Source organism: Phalacrocorax aristotelis, chromosome 22 (assembly GCF_949628215.1).
Source record: "Phalacrocorax aristotelis chromosome 22, bGulAri2.1, whole genome shotgun sequence".
Classification (NCBI taxonomy): Eukaryota; Metazoa; Chordata; class Aves; order Suliformes; family Phalacrocoracidae; genus Phalacrocorax; species Phalacrocorax aristotelis.
This window is the reverse complement of record NC_134297.1, coordinates 3,540,102-3,565,835: the sequence shown is the minus strand read 5'-3', so window position 1 is coordinate 3,565,835 and position 25,734 is coordinate 3,540,102. Positions and strand designations below refer to the sequence as shown.

The following is a 25,734-nucleotide window of genomic DNA, read 5'->3' as shown; positions in this document are numbered from 1 at the left end:
GAAGAGCTCTGTTAGTCCCCCGTCTATCCAACAAGCTCAGTCCTTCCAAGCTATTTGTCTAATGTATTCTTTAAAATCTCCAGTGACAGATACTCTACAAACTCCCTTAGCAATCTATTTTAGTGCTTCACTATTTTTACTGTTCAACAATGTTTCCTGATGTCCAGCCTCAATTTTTCTTGTTGCAATTTATGCTGTTGAGAAGAGTTCATTCCCTTTCTTTGAGATTGTTTCTCTTTGATTCCTGTGGGCATGCGTTCAGTGCCGAGATGGCCGCAGGTTCCCATGCTTTAATAAATCAATCATTACAGAACAGAATTGATGAGCCATCTTATTTGAACTGCCCTCTGCAAGCCTAGCTCAGAAATTTGCTGTCATTGTATCACCATCCAAGCCTATGCATATGGCACAGCTAAAGCAACAGCACAAATAGGAGCTCTGTGTATTAGAGTCTCAAACTGGCAACCAAAATTGAAACAGTTAGAAAGAGCCACTCTCTAAAGGCACTGGTCTGATTTTCCCTTATGCACTGGCCACAGAGAAGGCAGACCCCCATACTCAGACTCAGGCACCCAAAGAATCAGCTTCTGTTTCAGACAGGCTAATTACCTTCAGAGATGCAGCGGTCAAAGGGTTATTTTTGTGCTATAACTGCGGATGTTGGAGTTCAGCCTTAAGCTCCCAACTTTGAAACACTGGCTTGTGGCCTGGAGAAACCAGGAGAGGAAAGCAGTGCCATACCAGATCGCTGGGACCTGGCAACTGCCAAACAGGGCCAAGACAACACAAGCTAGTTTTTAAACAAAGTAATACATGGGAAAAATCAGAGCATGCTGGAAAGCAAATGAAAGAGAAGCAAAGCGCTCTGAGTAACCACAATGCAAATGAGTCGGGCACAATCTCACACCTGTTGCTGAAGCAGAATTGCTGAGCAGCCTCTCTGCTCCCAACGCAGAGATTTTCCTTGTTGGTCCAGCTCTCCACCCTCTTCTTTCTACGCACTCAGCTCTGAAAGGGAGCGACTCTGCTGACCCAGGCTGAGCCCCATAGCCACAGCCAAATCTGACAGTCCTGAGTGTAGTCCCGCACAGAACCCAACTTCTTTCTGCCAGCCTTTTAATTTCACCACAGACCACAAAACAAGTACTGTATGATGAAGGGAACTGTCTACATCTCATCCATGAAGAAATGGCACTGCTTTGCTGACCCCATCGTACCCAGACACCCACAGGTAGTCCGTGATCTTTGCCTGTCCCTCCCAGCACCTGCTGAAGACTGTTGAGGTCATTGTGCTCCAACACAGGGCAGAGCTGTGGTCCTCAGCCTTGGCTGGCCCATAACACCAAGCAACGTTACGCTGTGTCCCCTGCGATTTCTTTGTCTGTCTCTGGGTCCCAGCATAGCATCCCACACCAGGTCACTACCACTCCAGGGGCACATAAACAACCCAGCCTGCTCCCAGCCGCACCACGCGACTCATGCCACGGCCCGGCTGCCTCCATGGCTCCTGCACTCAGGTGCAGCCACCAACACAGTGCTGCTCATAGCTTCAGCAGGGCCCAACCAACCCCACAACAGCAACGGGATTGTCCGCTGCACCACAGCTCCCTTACCAGACACGATGGGAGCAAGACCAAGTCCTCAGCATGTACTTGCACATTGCCATATTTGCTCTTTGTGTGGCCCTCACCGCCTCTCTGCAGCACACTCTGGTTTAATGACATCTTTGCACAAGCCTGTAGGATTGCTCTAGCAATTCAGCTTGTCCTGCTCATTTGTAGCAGCCTCCCAGCAACCATCACCATGCCATGCTTTAAGGACAGGGAGGACACCCACCAGCTCCGTGCAACAGACACCAGGCACTTCGCTTTTGGACAGTATCTCAATACCGCTCCTAAATCAGTCAGTACTGCCTGGCTCTCCCAGGCCCAACACCGCAAGGACCACGGGACTCAGAAGCTTATCATTTTCATAGACAAATGGGAAAAGAAACAAGGCAGCAAACTGTCCTCCCCATTTTATGTGCCAGAGGCTTGCTTTCACACACATACAGTAAGCATCTCACCAGTAACTGCTTGACTGCAAATAGCTAGAATCCAGATAGATGCCTCCACTATAGTACTTTCCTCCTCTTTTTCATTGTTCCAGACTACTCCATAATGCTGTTACACACTTTGTGTCGCTTCTTTATCTCTCTTTAGCTCATGCAACCTTCTTTTTCCTTCTTGCAGGCACTTTGCCCAAGAAGGATGGGACAGCAGGCCCTAACTAATCACCTGAGACATTAACAACTGCATATGTAAGTATTTGCAAGCCCTGTTTCCCTGATGAATTCCATCCTGTGCCTCTGCAGGCTGCACCCATTTGTTCCCTGCCTTTTGCTCTCAGATCCCATAAAGAACTTTTCCCTGTCATCACAGGGCTTCTGGTTTTTTGTGTTCACTGACTAACTGCTCCCTATGGCTCCATGTTACTCTGTGCCTTTTAAAAATATTCCATATTACTTCATTTCAGTTGCAAAATAAAAATACCCCAAATACGAAACAATTCTGAACTCTCTTGGACAGGAGCAGATATACGACATGAAAACATATACACAGACATAAGTACACCTCACTCAGCAAGACTAGACCAGCAACGCAGACACACTGATCAAGCCACACTTACATGCTCCCTGCTGTTTAAATTAAGTAGATATATCCACACCTGGAGCAGGGGGAGAAGCCAACACACACAGCAGCTGGCTTGACAATTCTCATCCACTGAATGCCATTTCTCCAGTAATTAGAGGTTTTAGAAACTCTAACAAGGATAACACTAGTTCCACCCACAGGGCAAAGTTCAGTAAGAGAATCTGGGAAAAAGTGAACAAAAAAGGTGCAGTGAATTAAAACTCAAAAGCTAATCATCTCAGTGGGAACATCCAAGTACACAAGCCAACAGCTTCCTTCAATTAAAAAAAAAAAAATCATCTCAACCTGTTTTCCACAGCCTTTTTCTTTTAAGGATAGGAAGTGTATTTGAAACTTTTCATAGAAATTAAGTAATGCCTGCTGTTGCAAAGCTACCTGTTTCCACACCCCAGACTACTCACAGTTAAGAAGGGTGATATCGGGTCATACAGATCCAAATTCTCACAAAGAAAACATCCTTTACAAATATATATATGTCCACTGTTCTTTGACAATGGAGCGAAAGACATCTGAAACAGTATCTACTTGCAGCACCTGCTGTTCCTAATGCTGTCAAGACCCTAACATGGCATGACCCCAAAGCATACCACAAGCGTTAGTGAATCCAGGTTGTCTATCATTATAAAACTGAACCTCATGTATGTTTTCTAAAACCAAATTCTGTTTTTTCCAACCATTTAATCCTTTGTACTGGGATCCTGTGCTAGCAGAGTCCCCCACTGGTGCTCAGAGTGCTCTGGTTGTAGGTGCTCTACAGCTATAGGACAGCTTCTGCCCAGAAAAGCCCATGGATTCATGTCCCAGTTCAAAAGAGCTTTACTGTTCAGAAAAGATATTCAAAGCATAGGACCTGAACTCACCCACTCATGCACTTAGCTGAATCAGGACTTCGGGGACTGCTTGCACAAACAGGAGACAAGGAGCAAGAAGCAGGGCTGGGTTTCTTTGCTGAGGACCAGATTAGGATCTTATGCACATCCAGCAGGGTTGAGGCTCCCCACAGCCTGGCCATGCATGCTCAGCCTCTACCTCTAACCAAGTTGATGCCATAGCAGAATTGAAGTGGTCAAGGGGATCCTCCCAGTCTCCACCAAAACTGAAGTCTTTATGTAGAGAGAATCTGGCTATACTCAGCCCTGCACTGTTGTCGCCATTCCCACTCAGGGTGAGGTGATTCAATTTGGCTGCTAGAGCCGGTCTGCATGAAGCAGCTAGTGAGACAGACAATAAGCAGCTAGAAGGCATTTGCAGTCAGCTGAAGGTCACTCCTGTCCAGCAAGCTTCTTCTGGGATGTCACTTCTCCACATAGATCCACGTTTTCACAATGACACCCAGGAACTACCCTTTGTACACAACCAAGCGGATATTCCTTCTGTTTCCCACCCCCAAGCCTCAACCTGTAAATGGAAACTTTGCTCCATATTTATCAGCATGCCTTGGCCTTGAAAAGCAGCAGAGCTCCTGCTCTCTGGGATGCTTGTGACAACCACGGCCCTTTAATTAAAGAAGGTTTAAAAAGCCAGGGTACAGAATGGATGCACCCAGGGCCACCCGGGGTGAGCATGCCACACACACAGAGCAGTAATCACAGCCCTCCTAGGCACAGTTTATCACCTGCTCTCGTGGGGTCCTTCTACTCTCACCTCCACTACAGGAGTCTTACGAGATTAGATAAGAGCCTGGTATCTTTCCCGTCCCTGTGAAAGCTCCTTTGCTTTGTCTTGCCATGCCTTCTCTTCACTTTCAAGTTCGCATCATTAAGTGGCCTTTAAAAGTCTATTATGCAGTTCTTGTTAGACACGCTATACATGACAGAGAGAGAAGGAGGGTACAGGGAAAAAAAATAAAATTAGCCAAAGGCTGGCAGAAGAAACATGCACAAAAATTTAATTTCAGAGAGGTGACTTCATGTTTACAGCATGGGGTTGGGAGTTAGCATCGCAGGTTTCTGCAATGAGCAGGACTAATTTTGACAGATCAGGAGATGTGTGTTCAAGTCTCAGTGCTGCCCCAGGGTTTTTCATTTTGTCCCAGGCAGATCACTTCATCGTCCTGCAATGCCTTTGTGAAGAGGGGTAAGGACAATCCCCTCGCCTAAAGGCAGTACGTGTTTCACAGCTCCACACAGTGGCCGGTGCTGTGGCATCAGCCATATTCACACCTCTGTATCTACTGCTTGCTAGTTTTCCCCAGCCCATGGGCATCAACACTGAGCAAACAACAGTCCATCTTTTTCTCCTTCTCCACCGTCTTCACCATAAATCCAATGTCTTCCAACTGGGAGAAAATGCCCAAATTTTAGTCCAGGGCCTACTGGTCAAGGTACCTCTAGTACAAAATGTTGTACTCTAGTCTAAAGGCACACCACCTCCAGCAAAAAACCAGCTGCTGCTGCTGCTGCTTTCTTACTCCTCAACCAGCTCAACAGATTGCGATTCTGAGTCTCTGGGAAGCACCTTTACTCCAGTGCTCCCACCAGACCGAGAGGGGTTTCCTGCAGAAACAATATCCCCATGACAGGCAAGGCAGAGCTGTCCAGGCAAAGCAGCTGTGTTTTAGGAGCAGGGGAGAATTATTTAAAGTACTGTTAACTTCCCTCCTCTTTTTTGTTGCTCACATTCTACTCCTCTTCCTAGGAGCGTTCCCAGGGTTGACTGACTTCTGAAATACAAGGAGCCAAGAGACCATCAGTTCAACCAACAGAAGTTGGGGGCGGGGGGGCGTGACCCAAACAGATGGCATCACAGACTCCAGGTCATCCGCTGAGCTTCTCAGCCTTGCTTAAGAAAGGCAGAGAAAGATAAAAATTCTGGCACCAACTCAGCAGTGAAGCAGCAATAACTCAACTGTCCCCAACACAGGTGTAGGTTCCGGCTTTTGACCTTGCCAGAATGTTCAGAGCCAGTGCTCATGACTGTGGCCACTGCTAAACACCAACAGCGTTTGCATTAAATGATCCCAAATAGGTTATCAGCTATGCTCAGAGCAGGGAGAACACGCAGTGACACCAACGGAATCCCAGTGGCAGTAGCTTGGGAGATAGTGACTGTCACATTGCAAAGCCATGTCACTTGCTGACAGGTTCAGTGCTTCAGATTTTCACTTGAACAAAAGTTCACCCCTTCACCAACACAGAGACTAATTTCATTACCGGATTGGAGCTCTTCATTAAAGCACAAACACTCCAGTAATGGAAATAAAATGAACTAGAAACCTTGCCACTGCTCCAGAAACACGCAGAACATTTTCTGAAACCCCTGCCATCCATCACGAGCCCTAACAGTCCCATAAAATACAGCTCTCACTCGGTCAGGACTCCCAGGATATAACATGGGCATGGTACTTCACCAAGGAGTGCGCTAGTCTGGCTAGAAAGACGAGCCTGCGGCACGCCACATCCACGCTGGAGACACCATGCCAGCACTCCTAATCGTACCCTCCTGAGCTGGCTGCGGGAGGAGAAAGGAGTCACAACTCTCAGCTTGCAGCTTCACACTGAAAGCACCAACTCTTCGGTATCAAATTTTGGTGGTGGGAAAGGAAAAGAAAAGGCTCCCCTTAACCCAGCTTGAGTCTCCACTCCAGAAAGGGGCTGCAGCAAAACTCTTCATTAGTCATGGCTGGCAAACTTGAAAGAAATAAAGGGAACTAATGAGTAATGTAACACTGGAAAAACATAACAACCTCAGTGATGGGAAAATCAAAAGCCAGCACAAAACCTCCACGTAAACAAAGCTACAGAAACAGGAGCACTTGAGCCAAGGTATATAGCTCAAAAATTCCATCTGTATAACTGCATTTTGAGCATTTCATCTGAAGTGTTGCTATACGCGCCAGCTTGGAAATGGTGGTTTTCTGGTCCCGACATATGCATGAATGCATATATACAACCATTGTCTCCATCGTCTTGGGAATCCCTTCTAAATATTGCCATTCCAAGAAGAAGCAGGTGAGGAGTAGTGGCTCTATCTAGCATATGTGACAGCTTTAAAAGCTGCATTTATGCAAGCAAATGGAGCATATCAACTGCACTGTATTAACACCAGTGTCTGCAAATGGGACTCAGATATTTTTGTTGCTGTGACTGAAAATTTGCTCAACATACAGTCAAGGGGAAAACTGCTTTGAGTTGTACTTTCAGAACAGCATTTCCACCTCCCATAGCATCAACCCATCTTTATCTGCCACATTCCAGGAGCACAGTCTTGTCCTTGCTTTGCATACAGAGAGACTTTCCAGTACAGTGCTCTCTACCAAACAAACAGCAAATCTACCAGCGCAGAGAGAACAACCCAAATGGCTGTAATTCACAGCAGGATGAACCCTGCAGACCACTGCTAACAATGCACAAATTCCATCAATTACCTCAACTAAGGGCTATAAAGAGCTTTAAGCCAAAGCTGATTTGATCATTCAACTCATGATTTCCGATATCTTGCTGAAAGCCCCAGATCTCCAGCTCAAGAGTTTGCAAGAGAATCTCCACCTTTATTTTAACAAGTTGATGGTAAACAAGTTTCTGGTTCTCGTAGTCCTGAAGAAAAGTTTAAATTTGTACACTGACAAAAACTGATCAGGTGAAATTAATAAAAAAGTAACAACAACAACAACAAAGAAAGCACTGTTTTCTCTTTGAAGCTTTAACCTCCCTGCCACGGGTTTCTTCCCAGTCTTGCCAAGCTCACCATGCACGCACACTGCCATATCTGCCTTCCCCCTGCTACCAACTCAGTCCCCGAGCCCAGGGCGGGCACTGCCCTGGCACAGCCTGTTCCCTCGCACCCTGCTGCCGCGGCACTTTCTGAAATGAGGCTGGCATCAGGACATAACCATGGAGCGGGGAGGAGATGGGCACCAGAATACATCCTGGGCATGAAAGATAAACATGGCTGAATTTCTAAGCTGATCTGTTTTCTCAGGGCCTTTTTGGGACGTGGCAGCATTCTGCAGTCCAGGTAATCTCACACAAGGATCTGTTCTCAGAGGACACCAGTCAATATTTGGGCTGACCAAGCTCATCATCTTTACAAGAGTAAAAGACAGCAATGTGAATGCCTCACCTGAACAGTCACTTTGCATCATTTTTCAGCATCTTCCCCTGCCCCGCAGCTTCTGGAGGAAGACCACAAAAAGGGAGCCAAAAGTTCAGTACAGTGGAAAGAGAAGCTGAAGAAATATCACTGTGATGAGGGATTTCAGAGCCTATGGTCTTGTAAGGAGTCCCATTTCTTTGCTTGTGCCTGCAGAACGGTTGAAAGAAAATGCCAGCAGGATGCACAAAGCCACTCCGTAGCACCGCCCTCAGACAGCCAGCAAAGCTCTGCCAGCCCTGACACACTGCAAGGGAGGGGAAGTCGCCTGCACCCCAACTTTGGAGCCGGAGAGGGAAGAAGAGCAATCAGGGAGCACACAGGAACTTTCAGGACTACCCAGCAGCAAACCATCCTTTGCTCAGAGCCTATGACAAAGTCCCCAGCAGCCCAGGGTGGCCAGAGCCACCACAGCTATCAGGCAGGCTGACATTAATAGCGTAATAAATCGGCAGAAAGGCTGACCAGGTAATCCCCAGTCCCTCTAAGATTTTGTCTGCATGGCTATACTTATGAAATTAAAGTAGGCTAATGAAAAAAGTGTTTGAGGACAAATTTGCTTCCCCATTAAAGCTTCTCCATAGAACCTAACAGGTTCTAATCTATATATTTTAACACCACACCTTTATTAAGTAATTTCCTATTCCTGAATGCTACCTGTAGATATCTCTTACCTTGTGCTATCCTCCCAACTTTATAACAGCTGGAATAAACCCTGCAGGGTTTTCCTCTTCACATAATATTCCCAGAGACCTAAATGCTATAGAGTGAATTCTTATACAATATGATGATTGACTCAGTCTCCAAAGGATGAACATGTCAAGATACAAAAATCATTTTTTTTCTTACCAATGCAATGAAGATGTGATTGAAAATGTTGTGTTCTGGGTGTATGAGCAATAATCTCCTAAATCATCATCTAAAATAAATTGTTCTATCATTTGTACTAGTTAGAAGATATTCAAAGTCAGACAAGCTGAAAGCAGAAGTTTAAACATACTCAGCATGGCAGAAAGGATATTAATCCCTCCCCCCTCCCCATACAAATGTTAAATCATAGTCTCTCACCTAGGGTTAATTAATCTTCCAAAAGTGCTTGAGTCCAACAAACACACAGCAGAAAGATCTTACAGACCAGCCCATGGCTTCAGGAAAGCCCACTACAAATCTTAAAGATTTCCTGCAAAATCTGGCAGAGAAGAAATAATTGAATATGCAAAACCACGCCACGTTACGCCACAAGTCTCATTCTTTGAGAAAAAACGCAATTACTTCGGACACGTTGGATCACACAGTGGATACAGAAGAGGAGCATCGTTTAGTGCAGGGGATTACTGGAATGTGCTGCCAGCTCCCCGTCTTGTGTTACAGAAGTACTCAGAGGACTCGAGGACGTGTGGATCCGGGTGCTACATCAACCTCTCCTGCCTGCTGCAGCTGCCTGGCCCTGGGGCTGACACGCTGCGCAGGGGCTCAGCCAAGCTGCTGCACCAGCCCTTGCCTTTGCTTACCAGCATGCGTATCCTGCACAGGAAAGACAGGAGTCTTTCCACACCTGCACACTCACAACCTCCCCAGGGAGCCTGGAGAGCTTCCCTGAAGCACTGGAAAAGGCTTTGACAAGTCTCCAGTGATTACACGAGCATGCACACAGTCTCATTCGTACGTACCAGTTACCCCAAATGACTTGTCCATGATTACCTGCTTATGGAACCATTTATGTGAAAGATGCCATAAGAGAGCTAGGTTTTGTTTTTTCTTTTCCCCTCCGTTCCCATAAAACACTATTCACTTCCATAATTGAACCTTCAGCAACAAAGAACCTCTAACAAATGAAGCAATTCCAGAGGAGACTCGGACCCTAAACCCACGCAGACAACAGCTCTTGGACCGAGTTCAAATGTATCCCCTGCTTAAATTCTTGTCTCAGGCCACTTAAAAACCCTGAAGTATTAGGTGCATTAAAAGTACTTGGGAGAGAACAAAGACGGCATGCAGGCTGAGATCACTCCAAAGAGGAGGAGATGATGCTAATTATACCGCTGGTAAAATGGAATCGCTGGGGGAGAAAAAACGAACAGTGAAGACAGTTAAGTGGTGCAAGAGCAGCTATACTATTTAATCAGTGGTAGGCCATCCACCTGAGAGTAACAGATTACATCAAGGTAGTGACAGACAATCAATGAACACTCAATTAACAGTTACAATATTACTAACTTAAGCAAAACGTGTTTTTGCAAATGGTAATCTCTCCCTTGTACTGATACAACCCTAATTTAATTTTCTTCAATGCACCAACATCAAACATTGCAAGAAAAAAAATCAGATGCCACCATCTGAAAGGAAATACCCTCCGATTCTGTCAAAAGCTGAGCCGAAGGGGTGGAAGAAGACAAGGCTGCAGGATGACCACCTGGGAACACCTTCCATCTGGAAGGGAGAGGCAACACAGTCCTACAAGAGGACACTGGCTCAACAGCTTGGAGAGACAGATTTGGCCAACCCCTGCCACAATCACTTGGGAAATGCACTTTCCAAGGTGCAATGCGTCACTGCATTTTCTTGCTATTGCTCCTTTTCCACTTCTGCCTTGCTTTGAAGCTTTACAGTTGGCAGGGAGCTAGGTATTAGGTGAAAGTAACCTTCCTGAGCATACCGTGTGCCCTAATTAACACGCTAGCCACTGACTGAATGGTAATGATGCCTCTTAATCTCTCTGCCCGAGTTTGCTGAACATGTCTCAGGTGGTGGCATAAGGGATTTGTGGCTGCAGCATCCTTTGTTTCTGTGCCAGCACATGCTGGAGGCACCGAAGGCTGGTGTCTCATGGAAGAGTAAGAGGAAAGTGGGTCTGATGACAGCAGAACGCTTTCAGCCACCCTGAGCATGTCCGAACACCAGCTTTCTCAGACAGAAGCAAACCAGGGGAAGAGGGAGGAAGCTTGCTGGAGAAGTCAGTTAGGGGAGGAGGAAGTTGGGGAAGGAAGACAGGCAATCCAGGCTTGAAAGAACTGTATTAAAATCCAGTGCACAGGAAACTCTGGGACTCTGCTCTACACCATTGCCCAAAGGGACAGAACTTCCCTGCCTCATGACTCTGTTCATCCCGAGTGCCCTACGGTGGTGTCCTGGTTTCGGCTGGGTTACAGTTAATTTTCTTCCTAGTAGCTGGTACAGTGCTGTGTTTTGGATTTAGTATGAGAATAATATTGATAACACACTGATGTTTTAGTTGTTGCTAAGTAGCACTTACACTAGCCAAGAGCTTTTTCAGCTTCCTGCGCTCTGCCAGGTGCACAAGAAGCCAGGAGGGGAGAGGGCACAGCCAGGACAGATGATCCAAACCGGCCAAAGGGATATTCCATACCATATGGCATCCATGCTCAGTATATAAACTGGGGGGAGCTGGCCGGGGTGGGCAGCAATCGCTGCTCGGGGACTGGCTGGGGAATCAGTTGGCGGATGGTGAATGGCTGCATCACTTGTTTTCCCTGGGTTTTGTTTCTCTCTCTCATTGTTTTCCTTTTTCTTTACAATTATTGTTATTATTATTAAATTGTTCTTATCTCAACCTATGAGTTTTCTTACTTTTGCTCTTCAGGTTCTCTTCCCCATCTGACCGGGTGGGGGGGTGGGGGGGTGGCTGTGTGGAGCTCGGTTTCTGACTGGGGCTAAACCACGACAAGTGGTAACTGCAGATTTCTAGCCACCATCTGCCCTCCATAGGGAGCAGTTCTGCCCAAGATATTTCAAATCCCAGCTGTAAAGTCACGGTAAAAGCAGGTCAGTTTTTGGACAAAGTTTATGCTGCCTGTTTCTGTCCTAACAGCAGTGGGAAGAGGGGATTCTTTAATCATTGTTTGTCCTCACAGACAAAAACTCAGCAAGGGGAACGGTTCAGCACACACTAGCACCCCTGGCACTGTGCTATTATGGCCTGAGCTTCTGGTGAAGAACTGAAATGGGCTCAGCTGGCACCAACCTTCTAAACTACAGCCTAAAGCCCTGCTGGATTTTGCTCCCCCCACCTCTCCAAAGAAAAAAAAAAGAGAGGAAAAAAAATATTCATGACAAAGATTTGAAGGACATTTTGAAAATCTTGTTTCACTTGCTACTGACTCAAGCTGAGTTTTCCCACACCAAGCCTCCACAGACTGCAGTTGACCTAAAGGAACTCCACAAGATGTATCATTTCAATTTAAAAACAGCAAATGTACCAAATCCTGGGTAATTTGCTGCTGTGCTTAAATATAAAGCTGTACAAAAATAAAACACGCCTTTTTCTCATCTGAATTTATCTAGCTTGAGCATCCAGTCACAGAACCATGTCCTGCCTTCATACCTTTGGCTAGCAGAAGTCTCTTCCCCTCATAAAGTACTTACAGACAATAATCAAATCACCCTTAACTTTCTCTCTCTCAAAAGAAAGATTGAACTTCAATCTCTCTCTCCAGCATACTTTACAGACCTCACATCATCCTTGTAGCTCTTCTCTTATCTCTTGCCAGTTTGCCAACATCATTTTTAAGGTATAGATACCATGACTGAACACAATGCTCTTCGTACTTGCATTCATTATTTCTTTGCTTAGACAGCCAAAGATAGCATTAACACTCCTGAGAATTCACAACACAGCACAAGACCAGCTAGTTATTGATAAGATAACAAAATTAAGCTCCAGCTTCTCACCTCGATGCAATGACTTCCACGGGTTCCTCTCCTGAAGTGCAGGTTTTGCTCTCTGCTCTTGTTAATGTGGATTAGTAAGTTACCACATGCCAGCCACGCTGCAAGAGCTGCCTATACATTTACCCTTTTTTCCACTATAACTGCAAGATGATTTGACTGAACTTCACGCCCTTTCGCAAACCCTCACATTTGTCACAGTACGGGAACGTGGGCTACGTTGGCTCAGATGACACGGGTAGCTGGTTATGCTGCAGGCACACCAAAACCAGAGCCTGGTCCACCGTCTACGAATGAACTTGCCTACTGCCAGGGTCGCAGGCAGAAACAGGGCATTCGCTGCCTAGACACAGCCGCAGGTCCCAAGCTGTGCTTTGTGCTACTGCAGTAAAGCCAGCTCCCAGGAGCCGAACAAGCTCCATCAGTCAAAGCCAAGCCGTGCCAGTGTATCTGCGCTCCAGGCTCCTGCCAGAATAAACCTACCGCACAAGGACTACAGCATTTCACATCCCTTCCAGAGTTACCCCTACAACACAGAGCTGGTTCAGGTGTAGCTGAAGACATACCTCAGATCCTCCTTCTGAAGACATGCTCCTGCTTCTCTGACACTGTGGCCTTCGAGGGCCAGCAAAGCCCCTCTCCCCGTGCCCGCTAGCCACGAGGTGCATTTTGGGCAACACTGCCAGCACACTGCAGGCTCACGCCACGCCACTGGCGTCTGACACCAGATGGAAATTGCAAACTCATCCAGCATTTGAAGGGATCTGGACGCAGGGGTTTGCTTTGAGAAGCGTTTGCTCTCCCTATCCCCAGCCCTACCAGTTGGAAGCTAATGTGTCTGGATTTTTCCACCAACAGTCAGAAAAAATATGTCACAGAAAATGTGCAAGGACTGACATCTTAAGACAAAAAAGAAGCAGATTTCTCAACTGTTCACAGCACATTATGGAAATACATTCTTAGGGACTATTAAATATGGGGATTATTGACTAGATGAGCAGCAGCTCAATGGACTAGCTTGCAAATATGTCTTTAGACAATTCTTAAAATGCAGATTAATTATCTAACAGACCAGAACATTTTTTTTCCTACAGACTTTGTAATGATCTGTTGCATAAACAAACATCCAGACAGTTTTGTTTGCATTTGTGTTGGCTGGGATGTTCTTCAATAACTAAATAGTGACTGAGGAGACTTAAATCTTATTTAGCACTCAGCAGGAACAGAACAAAAGGCATGTCAGTCCAAATCACTGAAAGACATGTCTCCCTAAAGACCCTTGGGAAGTCCAACTACCATAATACCAAGAGGCCCTGTTTCCCAAACACAAAACTTCAGATATACCATGTAGCATTAAATGCTTTCTATGTTTATGCCATTAGGTTTCATTAAAGAAACTACAGTGTTGACATCCAACATTTAACGACTAGTATTCCTACCAACCCCTTTTTTACATGAGCGGGGCATATTATGCTACAGAGACACTGTTCAAGGCTCTCTGCAGACTCAGAAAAATACCGCTGTCACCCAGCCCTGCTCGAGTTACGTTTGGAAGATCTGTACAGCATGAGAAGGTTCGGGTTGGGGGAACCACTGCACTGAGCTCTGCTGGTGCCTGACCTAGGCCCTCACCCACTAATTCCTGCACCGTGATTTGAACCCGTAAGTTAGAACCTAAAAATCCCATCTTGATTTTAAATTTGCCATGGATACAGGATCCAGCACAGTGGTCATCTTCTCCCCATAAGGGTAATTAACATGTTATGTGCAGACTGTGTTTTCAGCTTCCAACTACCCAATCCTTTTATGTCTTTTCTGATAGGTTAAAATGCTGTTGGATATCAAAACCAACGCAAAGCAAGTGTGAAACATTATTATTCCAGCTTCACACCCACTTTCCCTTGGTGTGAACAATAATGCAAACTGCAAGACAGTGATGAATTGGACCTGGGGAGGACCAGATGCTCTGTGAACATTAGCACAGTCTCTGCCCCAAACGTTTTTCAATCTAAAAAGAGAAGTGATAGCCTGCTTTCAAAGCTGGCCATGCACACATACAAACTTTTAACACCAGATGTTACCAGATCACACACAAGGTGGAGCAAAAACGGAAAATAAGCAGAGACCAAACAAGAAAAGAGCAAGGGCAAACAATTAGTACGCTTAGAGTAAAATATATTTTTGGATGAAAAAAGCAGATTTGGCACGTGTAACAGTTTGCAGCTCAGCACTGGTTCCAATGAACTGCGTACTAGCAGTACTATACTGCACTAGTGCATTTGCAGCCAGGCTCTGCCTGTGGTTTGGTTACTTCCCAAGCTCGCCACTTCACCTGAAATGAGCCATATCAAGAGCAGCTCTATCAGACACAGCAATTCGCTGCTCCATCACAGTCTACAAAGAGAAAGCACGGGGCTGATACCCAACATAAATTCCACTACAGACTCAAGCATCAGTGACAACTGTCCCTGCAATCCCTCCGTCTCTGAGCAGGGCCAGAGAGCCATTAAAAAACCCCTCAGCATCAAAACGCAAAAAACTCTTCAGAAAAATGTCAACTTCTGTCACTGAACCAAAAACTCTCTGATTTTTGGCAAAAAGTTAAAAAAAAAGTTAAGGCTGAACAAAATGTTGCAGGGATTTTTAACAGTCCATCTCCTCCTGATCAGGCCCACACTATCTTTGATATCAGATTCAGATGTCCGTGTAGGAAGGGGAGAGAAAGGTGCAGAGCCACGGTCATGTAGAAAGAGCTGATTTTCTGCTGAAACAGCTGAGGTGCGATCACAGAGTTCATCAGTCTGCAATGTTAATGACGTAAACCACTTCAGCTAGAGCCACGGGAAGGACCCACAGTGACTCTCCCAAGGGAGGCGATGCAGGGGAACTGGCGTTACGCTACACAGAGCTGTCCGCCACCAGCCATCCTCCTCCCCTCCCCGGCACACGCACATTATGACAGTCCCAGAAAGGAAAAACCTGCTTTTTAAAAATAGCAAAATCTTTAAGGATCTGAGCACATGCCTGAGTGGGTGGGAAATCAGTATTATTATCACTCTGTGCTCACAGGGTCTAAGACCTCAGATGACTTGTTTTTGCCCAGAATGAATTTCTGCAGACTCATTATAAACCCTTGCAAAGCAGGGTTTATAAGGTCACAGAAGAATCTCCATTAACTGTAGCCTAGCTAGGGATTGCCAGTATGATCTATTTCTCTCATTTATGCATATGCAATAAGGCCAAGATGAAGCTCCTTTGCTTCATTTCCACATCATTGTGCTGATGCTGAGCTAACCAAATAAACAAACTGAAAAGCGAGTGGGGAAGGGGGGAGGAACAGAGAGACTAAGGATAAAACGTATGCCTGGCTCTCGCCCTCATGAAGGATGCAAATAAATTCTGCAGACTTTAAAGCCAGGAGATCTCAGCAGAGATGAAAATCCCTTTCTGCTGGATGGCTCACAGGGTGCTCAGTTGAGACATTGCTTGGGTATTGCGTTATGCAGCCGCTTCCTCGCAAAGGATAGTCAGAATAAACACTGTTACCCTGCTACCTGACTGAGACCCGGCTCAGGGATTCGCAATCACGCAGAAACACAAACCCTCTGGGCTCTCTCATCTCCCTCCCACCGCGGCAAGACCACAGCCTCTTCCAAAACTGCACTTCATGCACCTAACAGTAACACTCCCCTTCAAACACTGTAAACACCTCCCAAGTCTCTGGGTAAGAGGCACTGTGGATCTGGGGAGGGCATCACCCATGTAGATGGGCAGCTTATATCGTGGCTCCTTCTTCCCAATCAATCAGTAACATGGTGTCTATCCCCTTGGAAAATCCAGGGGAAGGTCCCACTGGACGGTCAAGGAGGAGCTCGCCAGGACTCGGCAAAGTTCCCCTTGATTCATTTTAAAGCCAACCAGATGCTGGCACAGTCTGGACGCCCACAGTCCCTGCCCCAGCAGCAAGGACTCCCTGGCTTTGGGAAGAGGTGACTGTCACCGCTATGTCCCTGCAGACACTGCTCCCCACAGAGCCCCTGGACCACACAGTGCCCAAGTCGGACAGCACTGTTTGCCAGACCAGAGCATCTCCTGGGGCCCCCCTTCACCTGCAGCGGGCCCACACAGCCCCTGGGCCTCGTAAGCCACACACACAAACTGCACGTACCACTTCACACCCCTGCACATTCCCCTGGCAGAGTCCCATAGAAGCACTGCTGGCTACATCATTAGGAAAAGATTTGGTCAGGTTTTCTCCTTTTTCACACACCTGTAATGCTCAAGCCTGAGTTACACCCTGACTGCTGCTCCACGAGTCTAACCACTGGTACGCTCAAATTCAGCAGCCTCGCCTCTTAATTCTTCCAAACATTTAGCAGCAAAAGCAAACCCTTTTTGTCAGCACTCTCACTCTCTGTAACCCATCTCTGATCCATTTCTACCTCCAAATCATTAAAGATAATAAATAAGCCTAGCCTCAGTGTGAGGAACCTTCACATAATCACCTATCTACGCTCCAATCAGCACTCCTCCTTCTATTTCCTACAGCCTGACAAGGAAAGCTGGCACAGAATTCTGCCCCTTACCCTACAGCTATTTATTGCCCACATTCTGCTATTTCTTTCCTAAAATAGTCTCTTTTGGGTGGATCTAATAAAAAATCCAAATAAATTAGGTCCATTGGTACATTTTCAATTCCTATTTTATTAACTTTCCAAACTGCAAGCAGCATTAGGAAGGTAGATTTCCCTACTGCACATCCATCCTTTTCATATAAGCTATGGTGATTTGACCCCCATGGTTAGACCCTTCCAAGTATTTGAGTGATAATTAGGCCCTCCCAGGTGGCACACAACAGAAGCAAAACTCACTCACCAGACGTCCTAGCTCTTCTTCAGGTTTGATTTCTGTAAAGGCATCGTGTTGGTGTGCTGATTTTGGCTGCGGTAGAGTTGATTTTCTTCCTAGTAGCTAGTATGGGGCTGTGTTTTAGATTTGTGCTGGAAATAGTGTTGATCACACAGGGATGTTTTCATTATTGCTGAGCAGGGCTTGCACAGAGCCAAGGCCTCTTCTCTTCCTCACACCACCCTGCCAGTGGTGGGCTGGGGGGGCACAAGGAGCCGGGAAGGGGCACGGCTGGGACAGCTGACCCCAGCCGACCCCAGGGATGTCCCACACCGTCTGGCGCCATGCTCAGCACATAGAGCTGGGGGAGGAGGGGGAAGGGGGCACGTTGGGAGCGATGGCGTTTGCCTTCCCCAGGCACCGTTGGGCGTGATGGAGCCCTGCTGTCCTGGGGATGGCTGAGCACCCGCCTGCCCGTGGGGAGGAGGGAAGGGATTCCTTGGTTTGCTTTGCTTGAGTGCATGGCTTTTGCTTTACCTGTGAAACCGTCTTTGTCTCAACCCACAGGTTTTCTCACTTTTACCCTTCCAATTCTCTCCCCCGTCCCACCTGGGGGCAGTGAACAAGCGGCCGTGTGGGGCTGAGTTGCTGGCTGAGGTTAAACCACAGCACACGGCAAAACCACTCCTGTTGTACCTACCTGGCAGTTCCTTTTGTCCGCCTGGATTTCTGCCTTGGAAGCCTCCCAGAAAGGAGAAAGAGCTGTCCCTTTCATGTTAACACCTGCTGCTATTTCACACTTTATTTACTTCAGGGCCCTCAGATGAACCATCCCCAGTCCTACTGATTTACAACACCCAGGTTTCTTCCTTTGGTCTATTACTTACCCTTTAAACAATTCAATCATTCCTAATTTCCTGATAATGGGGATTTCCTCAACATCCTGGTGCAGGGAAATGACTCCCCTTTTCCCCCAGCCAACTTCTCTCTCTGACATAGCTCCTCATACCTCCCGGGGCTCAGGGAGCCTCCACTCACTACTGCTGCCCTTGCAGGCATTTCAGCATCCTACAGTTGCTTAGCTGTGTTAGACACAACCTACGCAGCACTGCTTATGCCAGGCTACACCCAGGAACACAAGATGAGTTTTCCTAGCCCCAGCAAGGTCTCCCACAGAGACAGAGCAATGAGCAAACAAAGCAGAGGACAACGTTACAGCTGACAGGTCCCGCATCCAGCTCACCTCATTTGGCATAGTCATAGAGAGAAGCTGGTGTCGAGAGAGCTGTGTAAATCACAGCTAAGCCTCCTTTCTCATGTCTCTTGTAAGGCACCTGCAGGCGTACAGCTGAAAAGTACCCAAGGAGTCTCACGCTCACTTCTTTATTTACATTAGCTCCTATTAACACCAGTTGAGCACTTTAAGGTACAGGAAACATTCCTGGTTTTACTGCCTTGATACTTTTTGAATGGCATGAAGCTTGACAGCTCTGTTCTAGCCATCAGCCACTCACTGTAGACCAACATCGAAATGACACCATTCAGGCTGGTCCTCACTACCTTTTCCTCCACCTTCATTAAAAGTAACTGCCACTGCCACCCCCATCTACTGTAGCACACTGCGTTTTCCACAGGCAGCTGAACAAACAACATGAAAAGCACCGTTATATTAACAACACAATTTGTCCTTCCAAACCATGTCCCACAGATGAGATGAAAAGTTGTCACGGGGATCCTTAAAGCAGTTAAACCTGGGAGGGGGTAATGGAGCAAATTCTGTTATCTCTCCAATTCCCCCATTCTTCTTGTCAGAGAGCCCACAACAATGTTAATAGTTCCCTTCAGAGGGTTCATCCAGCCAAACTGGAGTTTGGAGTCTGTGCACAGCAACAGCTCTGCAGTAGTACCACAGTCTTTTCTGTACAAAACTGAAAGCTAAGTTTTCCATTCCTGTATAAAGCTTTCATCATGAAGCCACTAATATCCCACTGACTTCTCCATATCATTCCCTCAATTCTGAGAGACACCCTTCAAGCTGTTCTTTTCTTATTAGACCACAATTTCAGTGTGTTCTTCCTATTCACACACAGCAAGAGGTTCCCTGTATTAACAGATACCTCAGCTTTGTATCTGCTGCCTTGGAATCCCCTCTCCTAGAGCCGAAAACATTTCTGAGAAGACTCGCAGAAACTTTTGTCTCGCCCTCTGCCTGCCTCGAAGCATGAAAAATAGATAAATTCTGACCCTAACAAGTGCTGCACATGAAGATCTCCCCCCAGAGTCAACAGGAATCAATATCCACAACCCAGGCACATCAGCAAGCCTTTAAAAAGGGCAAGACACTGACCATCTGCATATGCTTAGTCTGAACCAAATACAAAATAAAGCTTAAACTATCTTCAAAGAAAATGAAGTTTCTTGTACAAGGGAATTCTCCTCTGTCCATATGGCCCGGCAATACCCAATTCAAGCATGCATCTTCTCTTTTCTGGTCCTTTATCACTTCTGTCACCCCATGCTCCTCCTCTCCCCTGCTTCCTTTCACCCTGCTCTTCCCTCCTTCATCTTCCTCCACTGACATGACAGCCCATCCTTCCACCCACCCACGCAGGCACTTGCTCCCCATCCAGGCCGAAGCATCCCCCACTCTGCATGCACACCCAGTTAAAACACACAGCTGCTTTTCCAGCCAAAGAGGCCCAAGACCTCTCCTGGACCTCTTCTGGCCCTATTGCACACACAGAACCAGCTGCTTCTCCCAAAGAAAGAGATATTTGAAACAACATGGTCACAGCATCTATTGTAGCAGAAAGTGGGAGATCCTACATTGCAGTCGGACGCTTTCCCACCAGAACTCATTCAATCAGCTAGCATCTAGCTGAGGATCTTCCGCAAGTCCTGAGTGAGTTTTAAGATCACTTGCTGCTTTTCCATCAAGCAAAGAAATGAGCATGAGCGCACACAAAGGTGGAGATGGGAATTCCTGACACACTTTGGCTTTCAGAACAGATAGTTTGGAGGCAGCACTACACATACCTGCCTTGCTGTTCCTTTGATGAGCTCTCTGAAGACCGGTTCCCTCAAATCATTTGCCATTCACCCACAGATTGCTGCATGCTCCTTGGCATCTGGGTATTTAGGCCTTTGCCAGCCCACATGACTCCTTGGCTTATTTTCCTTGCACAGCTTGCAAAAGAAATCTCCAGCAAGAAATCTGCAGGCAGCAGCAGCACTGTCTCTGTGTCTCCTCCAGAGCTGCAGGCAGCTGCTCTAAACCCCCCCTTTAGAGCCAACCTTTCTCAAGTGACTCTTCTAGGGGAGATGTTAGTGCCTTTATCAGCCTTGCTCTCTCCCTGCTCCCCCAGACAGGGCTCTGGGAGCCACACTGGCCTGCCCCCACCCACAGCCCTTCATTTCAGAGTTCACCTTCCTCAGGCAGCCTGTTACCACCACCAAGAACAGAGGCACAGGAGCCAGCCCACAAAGAGTCAAGAAAAATGGACATGTAAATAAGAAAAAAAGAGCATTCTCATTTGCTGTGCTGACACTCTAAAACCCTCTTTCTGTTCAGCACAGCCTGTCAGCTCCCTCTTCCCCGCATCCCAGGTACAGGTGTCTCTACTCAGGGCATTAATTCATGTCAGAAGTGGGGAAAGAAGCACCTGCAAACCAGAAAGAGCCACACCACAACTTTCCCGACTTCTGGCTTTGCCAATCAGGTCCAACTCTGAAATGGAAACCAACGCGGAAAGGTTCAGCTGCTTACCCTCTATTTCTCTACCCAGATGGTTCCCTTCAAATACACAGCCTAATATACATAAATACTAAAGCAGACTTGCATCAAGACACTTTAAAAATGCCTTGGCACGGTGAGGGCCTCACTGCAGATTGCTTTCAGAGAGCACCCTTCTACCCCTATGTGAAATGAAGACTGAAGCAAGCCATAGCAGAGAAGCACCGAGTATAGTCAGCACCCCCTTCCCACCTGTGAGCACACACATCCTAGCACCCAGGCACTGGTCGCACAAGCAGCTTCTGGTCTACACGAGTGCCAGCGACTCTATGGGGATGCTCGCTCGCTCTCCGATGCTGTAGACCCCGGCTCTCTGTCCAGGGAAGCATGGAGGGCTCTGCTCTCGGCCAACTACAGCGGTCACATCCAGCCAGATTTCTCAGAGAAAACGCTGTCTTGCCTTAGGGAGACAAACGGACCGATTCCTGCTGGGGGCAAGCAGGGGAATCTCCTGCTGCCGCGGCAAGGGGCAGCCAGTGCCCGCCAGTGCTCCGGCAGGAACGCTGCCCAGGATGCAGTGCCAGAGCGAGCCATCCCTCAGCATCTCCCGCTAGCGGAAGGCCCCCAGGGAGGCAAGGCGCAGCTCTGGATCCTCCAACAAGCATCATCTCATTGCAAAGAAGGCACGCGTGGGAGACAAAGCAAACCTCACATGTGTTAGGTTAACTTTCCCGAGGGTCACAACCTTGAGGTCTCAAGCCTACCAGGCTGGGAAGGACAGACACTTGACGGACGATGAGAACTGAATAGCACCTGCAGCACCACTCGCCTATGCAGAGCTCCCAGCCAGAGCCACAGGCTATGCCCGAGTTTATGCGTAAATAACAAAACGTAAAGTTGGGCCTAGGAAGAGGTTTCTGCATGGAGTTCTCCCCACTGCCCACAATCAACGCTGCTTGTTCATTAAAGCAGAGTCTGTGTCAGCATCAAACCTGCACGTCTGCGCATACAATGAGTACCTCATATATTCTAAGACAAATTATTCACAAGCACAGCTCCACTGAAACACATTTCGGAACAATGAACCTTTTCTTTCCAATCCAAAGCCTGGGAAAAATATCTGTTAAAGAGCATTTCCCTCACTGCTTACGACTGTAGCATGCAGGCTGTGAATACAGCAACGCACAAGTACACGGGGAGCATCCATTCCAGCCGGCCCCGCTCCTGTTCTCCAGTACGGATGCCCACCACGTACCAGAGCCATCCCGGGAATTGTTCCCAGGTAATCCGTAGGAGTTGTAGCCATCGAGAGCCGCCCCATCCCTGCACTCTGAACTTCAGCTCTCCTGAAAGCTGGAGTATGGCATTTTGCAACTCTCGCTACGCTAAAAATACTGCGGCCGCCAACAACCCCCGCAAAGGGCTGGCAGGAAAGTCCGCTAGCAAGTGCTGCCGTAAGACCGGGCGGACGGGGATTGCTGCCGCCGGCAACCATGGAGAGGCTAGCAGCCCCCGGCTCCGGTTCGCACCTCGCCCCCGGGGCCGAGGCTGGTCGGGGGCTCCGAGCCTCTCCCGGCCCCGCAGCGGGGGGGCGAGCGGCTGCCGGCGGGTCCGGAGCGGGCGGCGGAGCCGGGGCGGGCATCCCGCGGGGGACCCCGGCCGGCGCTCCCGCCCCCGGGGAGCGGGTGCCGCCGGGGGAACGTCGCCTGCGAGCGGCGGGGCGCCCCCACCCGACCCTCCGCTCCCCTCCCTCCGGCAGGACGCGGGGACGCCCGACCCCCTCCCCGCGGCGGCCCCCGGGCGGCTCCTACCTGGGCTGGGCTCGGCTCGGCTGGGCTCGGCTCTGCCCGCGGCTGCTCCGGCCCCGCTCCGGCGGCGGCGGGCCCCCGGCGGCGGGCGGGGGAACTGCAGGGGGCGGGGGGCGGCGGCCGGGGCACGGCGCCGCGGGAAGAGGGGCTGCGGGGGCCCCCCCGCGGGTGTGCGGGGCAGCGCCGGGCGGGGGCGGGGGGCCGGGGCACCGCGTGGCGCTGAGAGGAGGACGGAGCAGGGGGTCGGGGGCAGAGGCAAGAATGGAGGGTAGCGCAGGGCCGGGACGGGGAAAGCTGGGGTGCGGGCGGGGGGGGAGGGGGGCACAGGACAGGGGATGGAGGGAGGGCAGGGGGTCGGGCGTGGAGGGAAGGTAGGGGCTCCAGAACGGAGAGGGGAAGGCTGGCAGAACGGCGGGAGGCTGGGGAAAGAGCGGGGGCAGAAGCCAGGATGGAGAGAGCGAGGGGAGCTGGGATTTAGGGGTGGTAAGGGACTGAGGAGGGAGGGCGGGCAGGGCGCAGTGGAGCACTGGACCTATTGCTTCTGAAGGCAATCGGTTTTCCTAAACCAGGACTGAGCACACCTGGGAGGGATAACCGATTTTTGGAAAGGCTGTGCTTTCTCCCCACACATCCCAAATCCTTAACTGCTTTGGGATCCCTACTATTAGCCAAGACCCTGACTCTCCCCGTGTGTCCTCCCTTTCTACATTGCCTGCAAAGGACACAGGGTGAGATACTTTTGCCCACAGCTCCTAAAATCTTCATATTAAATGTTAATCTCCTTCTTGTGCCCTGAACAGTAATGCATGCTGGGCAAGAGACATCACCTAGTGCTGGAAAACTGGCAGGAGTGGGACAGTCAGGACCTGTCCTATAGCACAAGGCTGAGAAATGCGGCACCAGACAGTCAGTTCCCTAAGCAGTGTCCCTGCGGGCTGTAATGCTCCAGCCGTCTCTGCTACACTGCAGTTTTGTTTTCCTGTTTGTTTGCTTTTAATAGTGAGAAAAGCAAAGCTTGTAAACCATCAATTAACTGGACCCTTGCATTAGGAGCAATGAACTATTATTTGACAGAAATTCATCTTCTCCTGCTGAGAAGAAATAAACTGGAGGAAAAGAATCAGCTTCACAGGAGGAAAAAAAAAAAGCATGCCTCTGCTTCAGAGACAAATTACTCATAAGATACATAGGTAACAGGCACAGGGTGCTTTGAGCTCATCCCTTTTACACATCATTTCCCTTAGGACAACAGCTACAAGTCAATTGCTTTGTGAATGATCCCTGTGCCTTTGCACCAGTGACCCTGCCCAACAGGCCATTCCAAGCATTTATTATTCTCAGAATAGAAAAGCATTTCCCTATATCTGGGCTGCATTTGCTTTTAATTTATAGTTGTGGCCCTCAAGGTCCAGATTCACAACCGTCTGGGCTGCAGCTCAGTACTGCAGGGAGCGGTGCTTTCTGCTTGTGTCTGAGGATGGGCAGAGCAGGTGGCGGTGGGCGTTTGGGGGACAGGAACACACAGGTCTGGCTGGCAGAGCTGGGATTGCTTCTGGACCGAGAGCCGCCTCCGTGCAAACTCCAGAAGTGGGAGATAGACTGAGCATACCTCTTACCTCAGCACTGACCACACTGAGCCTGGCAGGGCTTCCTCTGTTCGCCCCTCACAGGCGCGATCCAGCCAGATGCTGCATCCTCCTCATCACTCCTGCCATCTCCTGCCTTCGGAGGGGTTTGCTTGTGCAACCACACTGCTTTCTTTTAGACATCTTTTGCATAGTACAGGTACATCTCTGCATAGCCCTAAGCCTTTCATGCGATTATTGGAGCCCCAGCCTTGTTGTTGTACTCATAGAAGGTAACTTAAGACCTAGAAAGCTAATACAAGGCCTTTGCCTCAAAATCTCCATGAGCTACCCTCTGGCACAGTATAAATCAGTGCAGGATCACAACAGTTAGGGCACCTTTGTCAGCCAACAGCAGGTGAGAGCTACCTTAAAGAAAGCAATCCAGGCAGTTGTCTGTGGTCTCCAGGGTCCTGGAAGGCAGAAGGCAGATGTGCTGCATGACCCTGCTGTCCAGGCAGGCAGTGTGAAGCCTTCCTTTCACCTCACCTGTGATGGGGAAACCTCCAGTCCAGCGTAAGGCAGGAGAACAGCACAGCCATCCCGTGAGTCTTGCAAGACAGAGTGAAGGACAGCATTGCTGAACTCAGTCCTGCTCCCTTTCCCTCTACTTCTTTCCTCCTCCCTTGCTCTTGAAAAAGTCAGGCTCAGGCTTTCCTGCTGGGACTCTCACCACTAAGCTTGAGGAAACATAGCTGGATTCCAATTATTTCCAATTTCATTTGCTCTCTCCAGTTTCTGAGACAGTTATGTTTTATTAAAAACCTTTTGGGATCTTTGTGCTTGAGATAATTCAGCAAGGGAACAAATGGGGTAGAAACTGTCTGTAAATAAATCTTGTTTGGTTTGGAAATAAAAAGGATTCTAACCATGAGAGAGAGGTTTCAAAACTGCCTTCTGATATAAAGCATGTGTAGGTAGAGGAAGGGGAGGCAAGTCCTCCAACTAGTTTTAAAATATTTTGGTCATTTTATGAATGAGGTTATCTGACACAGTTACCTGCAAAAGCAAGGGAGTTTGATGACCTAGAAAATCCTGTTTGTGGAAGGGACTATTGCTGTTGTAAGGACATAAATCCAAAGGTTACAGACAGTTTGGGATCCCGCTTACACGCAGGGGCACAGAAAGCCAGGGAGGCACCATCTGTCCCAGGGGCTCAGAAACCCTCAGGGACCCTCTGGGGTGCTCAGGGCAGGGCACTGGTCCCCACTGCACCAGAGAGCCCTGAAAGCTCCTTCCCCGGGAGTCAC

The 25,734-nt window shown here is 48.4% G+C and overlaps 1 protein-coding gene across 5 annotated transcripts in view; it reads right to left on the bottom strand.

Annotated features, from left to right (window-relative positions):
- Positions 1-22,931, bottom strand: part of GRIK4 (glutamate ionotropic receptor kainate type subunit 4) — a 208,863-nt gene extending 185,932 nt beyond the window's left edge. For all 5 annotated transcript variants that reach the window (XR_012664078.1, XM_075116301.1, XM_075116302.1 and 2 more), the window contains exon 1: positions 22,863-22,931. The gene's annotated coding sequence lies outside the window, so the exon portion shown is untranslated. The remainder of the gene's footprint in view (positions 1-22,862) is intronic.
- Between the last annotated feature and the right edge of the window lie 2,803 nt (positions 22,932-25,734).